Source organism: Lagenorhynchus albirostris, chromosome 8, assembly GCF_949774975.1.
Source record: "Lagenorhynchus albirostris chromosome 8, mLagAlb1.1, whole genome shotgun sequence".
NCBI lineage: Eukaryota > Metazoa > Chordata > Mammalia > Artiodactyla > Delphinidae > Lagenorhynchus > Lagenorhynchus albirostris.
In genome coordinates, this window is record NC_083102.1 from 60,361,659 (window position 1) to 60,378,828 (window position 17,170).

Below are 17,170 nucleotides of genomic sequence, written 5' to 3' on the forward strand. Positions count from 1 at the left end.
CTCTTTAATTGATTCCAGGTGTTCTCAATCAATTCAGGGTTAACTCCCTCCCCTATCAGGGAAAAGTGCCTCCTGGTGTTGCATCGGTGCCGGGACCTTGGGGAGGGTTGTCTGAGTTCTAACTCATCTGCATCCCACTCCTGGTGCCCGTTCTCCCTGGCCTGTGCTGAGCTGTCTGCACCCCGACTCTCAGCCACTCGTAGTCCTCATCACAACACCTCTACATATGATGGCCCTCAGGGTTGTTTGTTGCTTGTCCCTCTGCCTATCTATAGTCAGAGTGGCATTTTCTTGGTCATTTTTGTATCATAATAAAAAAAATGACAAGCTTGTTCTTCCTACGCCTACTTAGAAATACACTGTCTTTCCAAACCCATAAAAAGCCGAATAACTCAATGTTCTCAATGCACTTTATACAAAAAAAAAAAGGTGTGTGAGTGGGTCTGAGAGGTATATATTAGAAAAATATTTTCCTACAACATTTCTTTTACAGTATTAACTTTTAATATTTGTTTATCAACATAATAAATGTACATGCTGGTTACAAGCAGCAGTCCTCCACCCATCCCTTTCTGCCACCAAATTCGCCTGTTCCTTCTGGACTCCTGAAATCTCTCTGAGCACTATGCTCCTGAGCTCTTTGTTTCATCAGCTCCCAACATTTCCCATTAACTTCCTGCTATGATAGATGAAGGTTTATGTCACTCTGCAATCACCCACCTGCCTCCCCTTCTGTCATTGCCCCAAATTGTATGGCTTTCTTTTTTCTTTACTGGCTAACTTGGCATTCTACCTGGATCCCTTGTTCCATCCAGTATAGACAGCAATTTTTGACTTGCCGTTTAGTATATTAAGCTATTGGCTTTCTTAGTCTTCCCTTTAGCTCTCCTTCACCCCACCTTCGCCTCTTTACTTCTGTCATCCTTACTCTTAATTTTGTACCGTCAAAATTGATAACGTGTATACCGCTTGGTAACCATCATTTAGTCTTCCGTATTCTGTCAATACACTGTTCTAGAAGTTAAAATTTTTTTAAAAGTTTACATGATTATGATTATGTATATATTTTCCAATGCAGACCAATCATTAAGATAACATTTCTTTTCTTGTTCTTTTCTTTGGTTTAGCATAGAGTTTAAAGGCCTTATTGCTTGCTCTTTTTAAGAAAAATATCTTCATTTCATGCGGGATTTTCAATGCCCCAAGATGTTTTTTCCTTTTACAGAAAAGGCTATTTAGAGGTTTATTTTGGTTTTAATAATTACTAACTTTATAAACCTTTGTCAGAGACAAAAGATCCCAATCTAAGCCCAGAAGGTTAGAATTTAATGCCGCCATTGTAACCCTTCCTCTATTTCTTCTGCCTGTCCAACTGGGAACAAATCAAGTAGGCTGCTGAGGCTTGGCTGTGAGGACAACTTGTTAGCTATGTTTCCATTAGTCATACTCCCGGGTAAGAACAAGAGTACATACTCTTGACTTTATGACTGTCAGTTGGTTTAAAACTCCAACTGTGAATTTGAAGGTGAAGAGATGTGCAATTGTTAAGAAAAAATAAACAATAACAGCAAAAAAACCTGAGGTAATCCTATAGCTACACCTACCTGCTTTCCCACGAACAGAGTCAGTACTTAATAGTAAGGAAGGCAGTAAATATAGCTCACTGTCTTAAACTGCCAAAAATTGTTTACATCTATTCACTCCAATTGTTCAGCTGAACAGCAACTGCTTAAAAGTCAGGCAAGGGCTTCCCTGGTGGCACAGTGGTTGAGAGTCCGCCTGCCGATGCAGGGGACGCGGGTTCGTGCCCCGGTCCGGGAGGATCCCATGTGCCGCAGAGCGGCTGGGCCCGTGAGCCATGGCCGCTGAGCCTGCGCGTCTGGAGCCTGTGCTCCGCAATGGGAGAGGCCACAACAGTGAGAGGTCCGCATACCGCAAAAAAAAAAAAAAAAAAAAGTTAGGCAAGACTCACGAACTGGACTCTGCTGGCTTGCCTGCTTCACTCCACTTTCTCTGCAACCACGTCTGACAAACCCGATATAGCTGAGATTGAGAAATTCGATAAGCCAAAGTTGTTCAAGGCAGAAGTGTAAGAGAAAGCTCTACCGTCTTCAAAAGAAAAGATCAAACTGGAGAAGGAAACAGGTGAATGCTAGTGAGGTGTGCCACCGATAGGCACTGTTCATTCCACAAGCATTGTCCTCTTATTTTACTTCTCTTAGCTGTTTAAGTTTGTGAGATGCAGGGGTTGGATCAGATTTAAATGACTATGTTGCTCTTTTTCACATCGAAGAATCAAGAACTACCGACAGAGAAAGCCTGTCTCTCCCAGGCAGGTCTGGCTGGCTGGCAGGGAAGAAAAAGTACTTGGATGTTGACGATGAAACTGTTGGGTTGAACCAAGGTGAATCTTCAGTGAAAATTAAGCTGGTTCAAGGTGTCTGGCAGGTTGTAAAATGCAGTTTCATCAGAGTGCCATTTTTTTGTGTGTTCTTCAGATGATTTTGGTTTTCGAATGCACCATTTTTAAAATATGCAAATAAAAAGTTTTCAAACAGGAAGAAAAATAAAGTCAAACCACCGAGCTTCACATCGTGCATCACTACTTTATGCTTCAGCACCCCTCTGAGATGAGAGCTAATGCTGATGCAGAGAGACATCATTACTGACAATGAACAGTACAGGTTTTGCTGTAGTTCCAGAGTCTGGGAAGACGGTGCCTTGGAGAGCGTAAAATGATCTTAAATGCATCTACTCTGTTTCTGAGCTTAGATCAAATTAATCTCTCAAAGCCTCAGTTGCCTTGTCAATAAGACAGATAATAATAGTATTCACATTAGAGGGTTACTGCAATAATTAAATGAAATAAGGCACTTAGCACAAATCTGGCACTTGGTAAGCACTCAATAAAAAATAACTATCATTATTCTCACTATTCTTTATAATCTTATATGGCCCAGCCTCTTTGGGCAGTTGCTACTGTTGCCTTGTGCTCGTCTTGATGAAGGATTAAACACTTTAACATATAAGACTGCCCCCACCCCTGACACACACACACCAACAAAAATAGGTCCAAATGCAATAATGAGAAGTGAGAATTTACTGAAGATTTTGTGTTGTTAATGGGAAGAGGATTCTTCTTGCACACACTATGGGAAAATGTCTCTAATTTCTCAAGAAATGCACCTCTTGCCAAAGGTATATACACAACACACCTGCTCCCCTGTGGCAGCCCAGGAACCCAGCAGTTATCTGAAGCCTGAGCAGTATTCATCTTCAATACGTCTGGGGGTGTAGGTGGTTCATGCTGCCTCACCCATTCTTCCTCACCACCAATGTCAATGTTCCCCAAAAGTATAACAAGAATCAATTTTTGTAAATAGAGGCATATTTTAAACATTTGGAAAAGCCTGCTAACCTGGACCAATTCAAGTATCACACCTCCTAGGAAATTGTCCTAAATTAAGCAGAGCCAGGCACAGGAAGAGCTGATCGGAAGTCAGGAGTCCTGAGCTCTAATCCTGGTTCAGCTGATAACTGACTATATGATCTTAGAAACATCTTTTTGCTTGTCTGTTTCATCACCTGAAAAAAGTGTTTGGCAAGATGATTGCTAAGGTATCTTTCAATTCTAAAATTCCGTTGTTACAGACCGTGTCCCCCCAAAATTCATATATTGAAATCCTAACCCAAATGTGAAATGTGCCCTATGAAAAAAGACCCCAGAAAGCTCTTCATTCATTCTACCTGTAAGGACAGAGTGAGAAGATAGTCTATGAACAAAGAAAGGGGCCCTCACCAGATACTGAGTCTGCAGGCACCTTGAGCTTAAACTTCCCAGGCTCCAGAACTATGAGAAACGTATTTTTGTTGTCGACAAGCCACCTAGTCTGTGGTGTTCTGTTACAGCAGCTTGAACTAAAACATCCATCATGGAGCTTTCTGTAAATACAAGAATCTAAAATTAAAACAAATCTTTCATCTCACTCTCAAGGTTACCTTAAATCCCAGTTTGTTTAAAGTGAGCTGTGCCTTAATTCTGATATCTAAACTCATGAAGCCTGCATTCATAAAATACAGGCCAGTGCTGCAAGCTTAGATACCTAATAAGAAAAGGAAAGATACATTGGCTACGGTTTCATTCACAGAAACTAAGTGTTGAGTAAGCTAATTTCACTTACGTATACAGAGCTAACTTCTCCCTGGAAATATTCTCCACACTAAGATATGTCTCTCAGTGAATATTGCATTTCCCCTGGAACACTCAAATTCTACATTTAGAGTAATAATGATATAACCATGATTGCAATTTACCGTCTACCAGTTCCCAGGTACTATGCTATGTGTTTTACAATGTGATTTCATGTTGTATCACAGAAACCTTATGATATAGGAATATTAAACACAAACACACACACACACATACAGAATAAGATGTCTAAGTTATATGCTTAAGGTCAAACAGCTAGCATACGATAAAAAAACAGACAATAAACCAGGTCCATCTTACTGCGATATCTGCATTTCATTCCATTATCTATGTTCTTATAGCCTCTAAATGATTCTAAGTACGTGTAATCACCTATGAATCTCAAAGTTTTAAAACAGCTATGCACGGTATAGATTAAAGTAGCAAAATCCCATTACACTAGAATGGATGCAGTAATTGAAATTATTTTTCTTTTGTATGCTTAGCATATTCTAAAGAAATGTTGGTAGGGACTTCCCTGGTGGCACAATGCTTAAGAATCCGCCTGCCCATGCAGGGGACACGGGTTCGAGCCCTCGTCCGGGAAGATCCCACATGCCACGGAGCAACTAAGCCCGTGCTCCACAACTACTGAGCCTGCGCTCTAGAGCCTGTGAGCCACAACTAATGAGCCCACGTGCCACAACTACTGAAGCCCATGCTCCGCAACAAGAGAAGCCACCACAATGAGAAGCCGAAGAGTAGCCCCTGCTCGCCGCAACTAGAGAAAAGCCTGTGCGCAGCAACAAAGACCCAACGCAGCTAAAAATTAATTAATTAATTTTTTAAAAAAAGAAATGTTGGTAGAACAAAGTTGCAGTCTGCCACTGGCACAAATTTTTTAAAAAAGAAATAACTGGACTTCCTTTCCTTTCACGAAGCTTCTTCTAACTGATAACTTACCCTAGAAAGATGATGGGGAATCCAAAATGAAGTAAATGGAAAAGGGACTGGCAATAAATTTTTAAAGGTTTCTCTGAATTCCTAGTTACTGGTAATGCTATTTGCTAATTTTGGAAGAATCATCCCAAATCTCTTGAATTCAGTTGGCTAAAAGAAAGGAAGATAAATCACTGGACCTCTAGTTAAGTTACTTCCTTATAATTAAAAATCCATTGACCCATAATTCTATTGATTCTTCTTGTGACTGACAGAGATGTAGAATAATAAATTATTATTTTATATTTAATTCTTAATCCAAGTAATTATATCTGTTACTGGGATAGCTTTATGACCGATTTTTACATAGCACTAACAATGACTCATGGCCAGTACAAGACAAGCAGAGTAGAAGGCTGCTGGCCTTTTTACTTTCTGTTTATAGAGTAAGCACTGAGGATGGAATATCAGACCTCTCCATGGTTTAGGCATTAGTGGCTTCAGATTTCCCTTAAACTTCACAGATGATGACAGCCATATAGTGCTAGATATTTGCTCAGACAAGAGCTTATGATTTCTTTTAAATTCTGTTCCAGGCTATGAAAATCATTGTCAAAGTGTAGTAAAGTCTCCCAGGGTTTCTCTCAGCTTTTGAACCAGACCCAAGGTCTCGGGCAAAACTCTTTCCCACTATAAATGTTAACCATGCCTCTCTGTCTCTCAGTCCCCCTTTTTATTGAAGTTTTCACCGGTTACTTCACCAGGATATCTTGGGATACTGTCCTTCATGTGTTCCTTACTCATCATTCCTTTCAGACAAATCTACTAAAAACAACACGGAGCTTGGCTCTAAGATTTTCCCACCAATTAATTAATTAATTAGCCTTATGCATGGTTCTTAACACATCAAAACTATCACTGTAAATAAGGACATATGATTACAGAGCAATAATACATCTCTGGAGTCTTCCTATGAAACTGTTCTGATAAAATTTGTAATCAATGGTAAAGTTTGTTTCTTTTTCTATCTTAATGCTATGATCGAAGCTCAAGCAATACAGATGATGGAGTTTCACTACTAAGGACATATTATATTAGGTAATTTACATATACTAGGGTATCTATTTATACATGAATTTCTTAAGGTTTTAAAGATTAGACATTTCTGTAATTTTTTTTTTTTTTTTTTTGCAGTATGAGGGCCTCTCACTGTTGTGGCCTCTCCCATTGCGGAGCACAGGCTCCGGATGCGCAGGCTCAGCAGCCATGGCTCACGGGCCCAGCTGCTCCGCGGCATGTGGGATCTTCCCGGACCAGGGCACGAACCCGTGTCCCCTGCATCAGCAGGCGGACTCTCAACCACTGCGCCACCAGGGAAGCCCCTGTACTTTTAAATAAGAAAATAATCTCTAATAATGATTCTTCATAGTTTTCCTTTTTTAAAACAGTTTCTCTATTTTCATTTTGATGTAACTTTTTAATAAGGGAAGTGTTTCTCTGGACCTCCATGTTATTCTCCTCAGGTAAATGCATTGTCCCAACACCTCAAGACAAAATAAAGACTTAAGGACTATTGCCTGATCCCACCCATGAGAGCAGATTAAACTACAAAGAGGGCCCCATAAGGGCAGTACAGAGGAAGGGCATTCTCAGTGAAAGATAAACTGGGAAAGGGGCTGCTTAAAAGATCTCAGAATATTCACCAAGCAAAAGGGAACTTATTTTTTAAATTGGAGGTGGGACATAGGACAGGTTCACTCATTTGTTCAGATAACATTTATTACCTGCTATGATTGGGTATTATTTCAGGAACTGAGTATAAAGTGAAGAACAAAACTGACATGTTTCCTGCCCTTAAGAAATGTATATTTCAATTAAAAATATAGTCACAGGTCAACAAACAATAGTTAAACACAACTTGTGGTGAATGTAATGGAATCACAAATTTGGTACAATGATAGAAAATTTAGGAAGTAACCTGCTTAGATATGGTGATCAGGAAAGCCTTTCTGAGGTAGAGACATTTGACCTGAGAGCAGTACAATGAGAAAAGACTAGCTCTGCAAGGAGAAGGGGCATGAATATTTTAGCCTGGAGGTCAACGAACATTTTATAATGGGACAAAGAATAAATATTTTCATGTTTTGGGGGCCACTTGTTCTCTGTTACAATTACTCAACACTGCTACTGGAGCATGAAAGCAGCCATTGACAATACCTAACCCAATCTGCATTGACTGCTCCAATACAACTTTATTGACAAAAGCAGGCAGTGGACCAAATTTGGCCCATAGACTAGTTTGCCAGCTCCTGCTCTAGCCAGATATAGGACCTGGGCAAAGACTATGGACTGGGACTGCTGTGTTCAAGGGACTGATAAGACACTGGTAGGCTAAAGTAGAGTAAATGGGAGGAGAGGGGCAGGAAGTGAGCATGAAGAGGTAAGCATGGGCCGGATCATGCATGGCTTTGAAGGCCAGGGTTAAGGATCTTATTTAAGCCACTTTGAGTTTTAAGCAGGGTGGTAACAAGGTGCTCTTTGTGTTTTAAAAGCTCATTATAATTCCTTTGTGGAGAGTGGTTTGGAAGACAATTGAAGTCGTTCTGGACTCACAAGGTGGCAACAAAAATGGGAAGAGGAGGACTTGCCTGGTGTGGCCATAAAAAAAAAGGTGAGGATCGTAACTGATGAATTCGATTGGGTGAGGGCAGCGGTGGCGGGGGTGGGCTGGGGGAGCAGAGATGAAAGAAAGGAGAAAATTAACTTTGAGGTTTCTGGCTGGAACAACTGGGTAGACCACAGGTAGTCAAGTTGGGCTAAATTTAAAATTTCAAAGAGGAAGACTACAGGACTTCCCTGGTGGTGGTTGAGAATCCTCCTGCCAATGCAGAGGATATGGGTTCGAGCGCTGGTCCGGGAGGATCCCACATGCCACGGAGCAACTAAGCCCGTGCGCCACAACTACTGAGCCTGTGCTCTAGAGCTCACGGGCCACAACTACTGAGCCCGTGTGCCACAACTACTGAAGCCCGTGCACCTACAGCCCACACTCTGCAACAAGAGAAGCCACCACAATGAGAAGCTCATGCACCACAACCAAGAGTAGCCCCCGCTCGCCACAACTAGAGAAAGCCTGCGTGCAGCAACGAAGACCCAACACAGCCAAAAATAAATTCAAAAATTTTTTTAAAAATTAAAAAACACAAAAAAGAGGAACACTAGAGGGAGAAAAGCCTAAAAAGTTAGGTTGAATGCATATTAGGGAATCTTAAGAAATGAGTTAAGGAGATTGTAATTGTCTTTGTGAAAAAGAGGAAATTACTGAAGAGTTTTGTAGAGCAAAATAATACCATCAGAGTTCTCCTATAAACTGTGTTGTGTTGGATAGATTAGAGAGCGAAATATCAGGAGTCAGGGAAAATTGTTAAGAAATTATTGAAATCATATAGAAAAGAGATAATGAAGAGTTGGTCCAGGGTTATTAGTATTGGAAATGATAAGAAATGTAAACCTAACGGGTCTTTTGGTTTTATATATATATACATATATATGTATATATATATGTATGTCTATGTATATATACATAAAATTTGAAGCTATTTATAAAAAATTAATGATATAAACTAATTTTAAACATTAAAACATAAGATGAAAGCCAAGTTTTAAAGAGAAATGTTGAGTAATTAGACTAGACTAGAAGTTAATAAAACTGAGCCCCAAAATCAAAAACTAGCTCTAAGTTCTCTGACAGCTGAGATAAATAAAACAGAAGAAAAACAAGGGAAAAGAGGTGAAAATATTGGATAAAATAACTCCTATCTGATATAAGGAGACATATCAGTTTTCCAGAGAAGATACACCAAATAATAAAAGAAATAAATCTCACAGTCTTTTACAAAAGGAACACTAAACACACAATGAACTATGCCATAAGAGCTATTTGATCAAAACATATATACTCCTCATTAGCAATTCCTTAAATCAAAAACTCTTACATTTTATATCTAAACACCCAATTAAATAGAATATGTTATACTATAGACCTGTGATAGTATTTTTACAAAAATTAGAAGCAATGAAATCCAGATGAGTTTTACAGTGACTTGAGTTGATTCAAAAGTGAAGCGTAGAAAATAGGAATACATGATTAGTGCTTCCCTTAGACATCCCCCACCCAAACCCTCAGCACATAAATGACATCAACTCTACAGCAGCCCAGACAATATGGTGGTAAGAGCTAGCAGCATGGACCCTGGAACCAGATAGCCTGAGTTCAAAACCCATTTGGTAGAGACATTAATGGAAGCAGTGCAGGAGAGTGGCCATGGCTGCCAAATGGCAAGGTCTTCCCAGGACTGGGGTAATCAGGGAGGACTTTTCAGAGTTCAAAATCAATTGTCTGATACATTAACTATTAAACTACTGCCTAGGGGATGAAGGGAATAAAGTATGGCTTCACAACTGGGTTTCTCAGTTTGACATTGAAAAATGCACTTTCCTGTTTTAGGGTGCCCAGTGAATCTAAAGGTGCACATTCTCATTATCAATCTAGTTCAGAATGATTTATTTCCTGATTTTTAACACTGTTTCTATGCCGTGTCACAAACTGGCCATTTTGCTAAGACAGTTGGGTTGGCTACCCCTAATTTTCATTGAACTTTTGACCTTTAAGGATCCAGTTTAGTAAAACTGATAACTGATTAGGAGTATGTTCAGTAGACTTATTAGTATGGTTTATTATTTTAACACTGCAGAGTCATGTTGAATAAAGAGATTATCTTCAGTCTTTTGGCAGGTATATACAATGTGAATTTTTCAATTGCACCCAGAAGCAATGGAAGGAAAACACATTTGTTAAATATTTTAAAAAACTGTTATCCTTGACTATATGTAAGTAGTTCAAAAAATCACCAAACACCTAATGTTTTGATTCAAGAACCACTAGTGACTAGGAGTTTATGAGGTGAAAAACAACAGCTGTGAGCTTTGCTCTTCTTCCAGAGCAAGTTACCTTTGTTTGCTAACAGGATTTGCTAATGTTTAGACTGAACAAGAAGTTAATGTCAGTTGACTTCATCTTGTTTTACCCCTCCCGATCCTAGACTACCACCCCCCACCCCCCCACCCCCACCCCCCACCCCCCCGCAACATTTGCCACCTTGGTCTGATCCTCCAGTGAATATCCATTGCATAGCCTTACCTCTCTGCCTTTGCTTAAGCTGTTCCCTCTCCCTGGAATGCCTTCTATCCTACTCCCTCCCATCTAGGGAAATCTCATTCCATGCTCCCTTAATACAATGCTCACTGTTCTGTTATAGCATCTATTACGTGTCCTGCCCCTCTGACTTTCTTGAGCCCTGCTGGAGCAAAAAGTGTGACTCCTTCAGCTCTGTATTCCCAACACCATACTTGCTTAGAAAATAGCAAACATTAAATAAATGTTTATTGATTTAATTCTTTTTGTAACATGTGCAGAAGGTTGGAGGGTTGAAATACTGTATCCTTTTTCTAGTAGTGTGCCACTTCTGACTTTACTATACCAGGAACTCAAATCAGTTTCTCATAAGAAGTGGCTCTCTGGACAAAGGGACAGCAACACAACAACTAAATGCTTGAAGAAGCAGCATCATGAAACATAGAAGGAAGTAATTAGATTTAGATGCAAGGGATTAGTATTACCTGATGAAACCATGATTATATTACCTGGTTTTGAGTAGAACTGCTTAAAATCCCCTCTGGTGTACCTCAGGTGCTACAGAAACTTGTAATTCTACCTTTGCCTCTGAGTGGCGTCTCTTTCCATGCAGTGGCAAATGCTCAAAAACTCAGAGCCTGGTAATAATGGAGGCTGGAAGGATTTCAAAGAGTGATTGACATGAGTGTGCTTAAAAAGTCAATAAAGCATGTTAGAATTTCCATGAGGCAACAAGAAAAAAAGAAGTGATCATAGCAGCGAGATTTCCCAGGTAAATAACATGTAAAAGGTAAGCCAGTGTGCCAGGGAAGAGAGAAGGAACTTTACCCTGCAGATAACATATTCTTCCACTGTCATATTTGCAGCTACAGCAGTGCTCCAGAGGATTTTCTAAAGTTAGGGAGTCTGGGACAACAAAACAGTAAAGAACTAATGCATCCATGTGATATAGATGATATCCAACAATTCTACAAACATTTACTAGTCAGATAACATGAACATGGTACTATTTCAGGCCTTCTACAATGCCTACAAAATAAAGTAAAAATTGTTAATTCCAGGAAGAAAATTAAAATCTACCATCAGCCACCAAACAAGAGTCGCAATCTAATTAATGCACTAATCTTCAAGAACCTGTAGCCAATGAAAGAAGCAGAAAATTCTGGAGCAAAGCAGAGAGAGAGGCCCATCACTGCTTGACTCCACAGGACCCCCGTCTCCCTAACTTTGCCATCACCTTCCAAAAGATTTATTTGTGAATTGAAAAATTCTGAGAATTCTCAATGATGCTATACATGGAGAGAAGAAAACTGAGTGGGCAAATGATTACCTTCTTCCAAAACATAAAGGATACAAGTGGCTGAGAGAAACTGGTGACACCAGGGAATAGAATAGAGCTGACGCTCAGGGAAGTGGAAGGAAGCTGTCAGGCATACAGAACTCAAAGTCCAATGGGGTCGCTCGCCAGAAAGGAACAGACCCTCCAATCAGGGAATTGACATGGAACAAGACACTGCACCAAAATCTCAGGGGAAAGAGCAGAGACTAAGTATTCAGACTGTATCACACCTCATCCAAGTTCCCCCTCCCCTGTCATTCCCTCAGGCTAAATGTGAACAGAAGGCAAAATTCCTAGTCCTCAGAGGGAAAGAAATCTCCAGTATTATAGAAATAGAGTCAAACAGTCACGCCCAGAGCCACCCAAGCAACACCTAGATGGAGAAAATGGTCCAGAAACTGTGCAAATATATTACACACTGTTTAGGATTCTCCAGAGAAACAGAACCAATAGGATGTGTATGAGTGTATGTGTGCATGTGTGTGGAGAAGGAAAGAGAGGGAGAGATTGGGTTTTTAAGGAATTAGCTCACACAGTTATGGGGGCTGGCAAATCTGAAATCCACAGGGCAGCCTGCCAGGCTGGAAATTCAGCAAGAAGTTGATGTCTTGAGTCCAAAAGCAGTCTAGAGGCAGAATTCCTTCTTCCTTAGGGAACCTCAGTCTTTTTCTCTTAAAACCTTCAACTGATTGGATGAAGCCCACCCATGTAATGTAGAATAATGGCTTTACCCAAAGTCTACTGATTCAAATATTAATCACATCTTTAAAAAAATACCTTCATGGCAACATCTAGAATGGCATTTGACCAAACTAGGCAACATAGCCTAGCCAAGTTGACACATAAAATTAACCATACACACACACACACACACAGAGCCACCTAGCATAATGATAGTCAAATGTTCATTGCATGTGCTAAGCACTGTTCTTTACACTTTACATGTATTTACTCATTTCACCCCCACAGCAATCTTATGAGGTAAGTACTATTTATTGTCCCATTTGATGGATTAGAAAATTGAGGCAGAGAGTACATGGCTAGCAAGTGGCTAAGCCTGTATTAAAATTGGTAGCACTTGCTCAAAACTCATGCATTTTACCACTGAACTTGAAGGAAACATAACTAAGGAAACTCCCTCAATTACTTCACACCAAGAACATCTTAATAAGAACATAAGTTCAATAAAATAAAATTATACCAATAAAATAATAAAGCAATTAAGTGAGATGAAAAAGGAAATTACTAATCTATGTGGACAAATTGGGGACTATGCAACATGATTATGGAAATAGTAAGTAATTTAGATACAGCAAGGTGAATTACTGACACAAAAGTCAACTACTACGCAAAGAGGAAAAGGTAAAATAACCTAAGTGAATGTGGATGAAAAACGCAAAGAATTAAAGCAACTTGGTAGAATATTATAGACATTAGATATACATATTACAATAGTATATATATATATATATATATATATAAAATAAAATATATTAAGATCCAAAGAAAAACACCATAATATTTTTGAAGTGGAATTTCCATTTAAAAGATATATTCACAAAGACATAATACAGTAGAATCTCCCCAAAATGAAGAGAGAGAATTATCTGCAAAACAAAAACAGTCATGACACGCTAAGAAAATTAGATGTGAGATGCCCAACAAGACATATCCTAATTGAAATATTGAACATCAAGGATAAAGAAAGAATTCCTCAGATATTGAAGCAAAACAGCAAATCACATCCAAGCAGGGGGAAAGACTATCCCACCTCAGAATTCTCCACAACACTCAATTCTGCAAGACAATGAAGCAGTGTCCATAAAGGGCTGAGAAAAATGAAATTTAATTTTTAAATATTATAACTACTTAAGATGTCATTCAAGCATAGGAACCACTGAGAGACATTCACTAGCACAAAAGAACTCAGGGAATGCAATATGTATGATTTCTTCTCAAGGAAGAAAAATTTGCTTGACGGTAACATCCACCCAAATAAAAGATGATTGAAAATAAACTTGAGAATGGCAAAGTTAGATTAGAGGGACTGGTGGTGAACACAAATCTGTTTAAATATAGAATGAATAGAAGACAACTAATGAAAGTACAGTAGCAAAAATAATTGTGAATGTTATAAACCTGAATAATGTTAAAATAATAATATAACTATAAAAATTGGGAGGTGGGGGGTAAGGAAGATGGGAGGAAGTTTGAGTGCTAATGTCCTCATTTTTCAAAACAGGAGATACATAGATACTCTCCAAACATCTATTTTTTAAACTGTTACATACTAGCCTCTTAATGTTTATCTCCAGATCTTGTTTTATAACATTAATGGGTTATTTTATGGAAAAAGTATCTTGTGGTAAAGAAACATTTTTCACTTTTATTTTGTTTTTCTTCTACTAAAGTCAAATAAAATATAAGCAACCATCTTTTATTAAAAATACTTCCTAGGATCTCATCCTACTTTCATAACTTTTATTTATCTGTGACTATTGCTATAGTCTTCAACATATAATATGCATAGAACTATATTCAAAATAATGTTAAGGGTGGCAATTTCTGAGTTTGTGGTAATTTTTTAAAAAATACATTATTGTATTTTTCTGCATTGCTTTATTTTTTATAAAGAGTAGGTCTTGTTTTACAAAAAGAAAAATATCAGGTGTTTTTTTTTCCCTTTAAAAATTGTAGGCAGTATATCAAGATGTTAACTGTGGTTTATTCTGGGTTATGAGAAATGGATGATAGTATTTTTTCTTTGTGCTTTCCTGCATGTTTTTAATCTATAAACATAAAATATGATTTATTAACTATTTACTTTTTCACCATTCTACTTCTCATACATATGTATTTTACTGATATGTATATTTTCATAAATTCGATGTTTTGGGAAACAAAACAAATAAAGAATAGAAATATCCCAAATAAAAGAAATAAAGAATATAAGTAGTCCAAACCCTGCAATGTTCAAGGAGAAAGAGTGTCAGTAAGTGCATGACCTTACTAGGAGCGCTAAGTTAGCAATTGACAAATAACATGGGAAAAGTGGGAAATGTTTTCTTTGATCAATTTTTTTTTTTTTTTTTTTTTTTTTGCGGTACGCGGGTCTCTCACTGTTGTGGCCTCTCCCGTTGCGGAGCACAGGCTCCAGACGCGCAGGCTCAGCGGCCATGGCTCACGGGCCCAGCCGCTACGCGGCATGCTGGATCTTCCCCGACCAGGGCACGAACCCGTGTCCCCTGCACCGGCAGGCGGATTCTCAACCACTGCGCCACCAGGGAAGCCCCTGATCAATTTTTCATCTCGTTGTTTATTACTCAATTCTATAAAACAGCCTTTGTTTTATGTACTGTGGCACATTTACAACATATAGCATCTGAACAGAGTTATACACCTGGTTACATTGAGCTAGCAGGGAAGAATTTGTGAAATAGCTGTCTCTATTGTTACTTCATAAACCACATCAGCAACTAAGAAAATAAATTAGTCTAAAATGCCCCACTTTGGGTATGGAATTTTACAAGGTGGAGAGGGATATGAATACATATTTGCTTAAAATATAATAACAACAAAAATAAAATAATAATAAAAGGATAAACTAAACCTAAAAGAGATAGTTACTAGAAGGAAGAGGATAGTGGGACAGGGATTGAAAGTATACTTCTTTGAATACATTATGTTTCAAATATTTGAGTTTGGAACTATGTGTTTTATACAATTCTAATAAAAGCAATTCCTAAAACTCAAAAGCAAAGTGAGCAAATGAACCTATGTGTATTATAGTTGATAGCATAACCATATAGAGAACTTTTAAAATGACTTTAAAACATAGTAACTGGACTGAACATGCCTTGTGTGATATATCTTAAAGATTTTTTTAAAATGCAAAAAAAAGCCCTTAGTCTGTTTCTAATAATCATATTGTTGATCATGTTGGCATTGTGCATTGGGATAAAGCAAATGAGTAACAATGTTGATGTCAGTGGGAACTGATATTCTGGCATTGAAGAGAAGATGCAAAATAGAAGAGGTTAGAGAAAGACCCTATAGTATCCTGATTTGAACAGAAAGTTGTCACGATATATTCATGATTTTAAACACACACATACACACATTTTCAGCTCTATTCATTGAAAAAAAGTCTTGAAACAATGAAGAACTCTGTAGTAGTGTGCACCCATAATACCCAGATTATGGTCTCTAATTATCATTTCTAATTCAAAAGAAACAAGAACTCCTTAAATGCAAATTGCAGGTTTGAGGCAGGAAATACACAACTTAAACCTAGAATATCTTGTCTTACCAAAATCAAGAAAGCCCTTAAAGCCTATTTAAGGCATATCAGATATCTCAGGAGTCAATTTCAAAAGTCACTTTCTGGTCACCTTTCTTCTTCTGGCCAAGAAATGGGATAATCTGAGCACCGATTAGAAGGAGGCCTGATTCTATCTTTCTTTGAAGAAATGAAATACTTCAATTGTGTTTAAATCCATGAAGTCATAATAATCCTAAATGGGGGGGGGCATATTTGAATGTATTAATTTACCAACTCATTTTTTAAATTGGTAAAGGGAATTAATCAAGCACTTATCCCATCTTTCCTAGGTTAGCCATGTCTTAGAGTAACTACATAGTTGTTGAGAAAAAAATTTTCTCTTTATATGGAAGGAATAGGCCAGCTAATAAATTAAAAAAATAAATGATAAAATCATAATAACACTATTTTGAAAGTACTAATAAGTTAATGGATCTAAAATGATCAGCAACAGCTGCTAACTCTCAAAAGGAGAAACAACCAGCTATCACATGCTTCCTAACAACATATGCAAAGTAACTTTGTCAGAAAAACCAAACCACCATGTCATTAAACTTCTAGATACAACTACCAAGTAATCGGAAATAGAACAGAGGAACAAGTTAAAAGAAACCACTAGGTGTAATCAGCAAACTCCAGAACATAGTACAGTCTACTGAGCAGTTTTATTCATAAAGAGAGAGAGAGAGAGAACTATAGATTAGGGAAGATTTAAGAGATATACAAACCAATTGTAATTTATGAACTTCATTACAATTCTGATTTCAACTAGTAAACTGTATGGGGGTGGGGCTTATGAAACAATGAGGAATATTTGAACACTGACTGGATATTAATGTAAGGAATTATTTTATGTTGTTTTTAGGTGGAACAACAGCATTGTTCTGTTTTTACTTTTTATCCTTCTATAAACATGCTGAAATATTTACAGTTGAAATTATGTCTGAGATTTGCATTGAAATAATCTGAGTGGTGGGGAAATAGGAAGGGTTTGTAAGTGAAACTTGTAAATCGTTTCAAGTGGATGATTCTCTCTACTTCTGTATATGTTTATAATTTCCCATATAAAAAAGTTATAAAAACAAAGAATATAACGCCTTGCATTGTGAGGCTAGGCCTAAAGAAATGAGATAGACACATGGGAATTTCAAAAGTCAGGGTTATTTAAGAAAGAACAACAAGTATTAG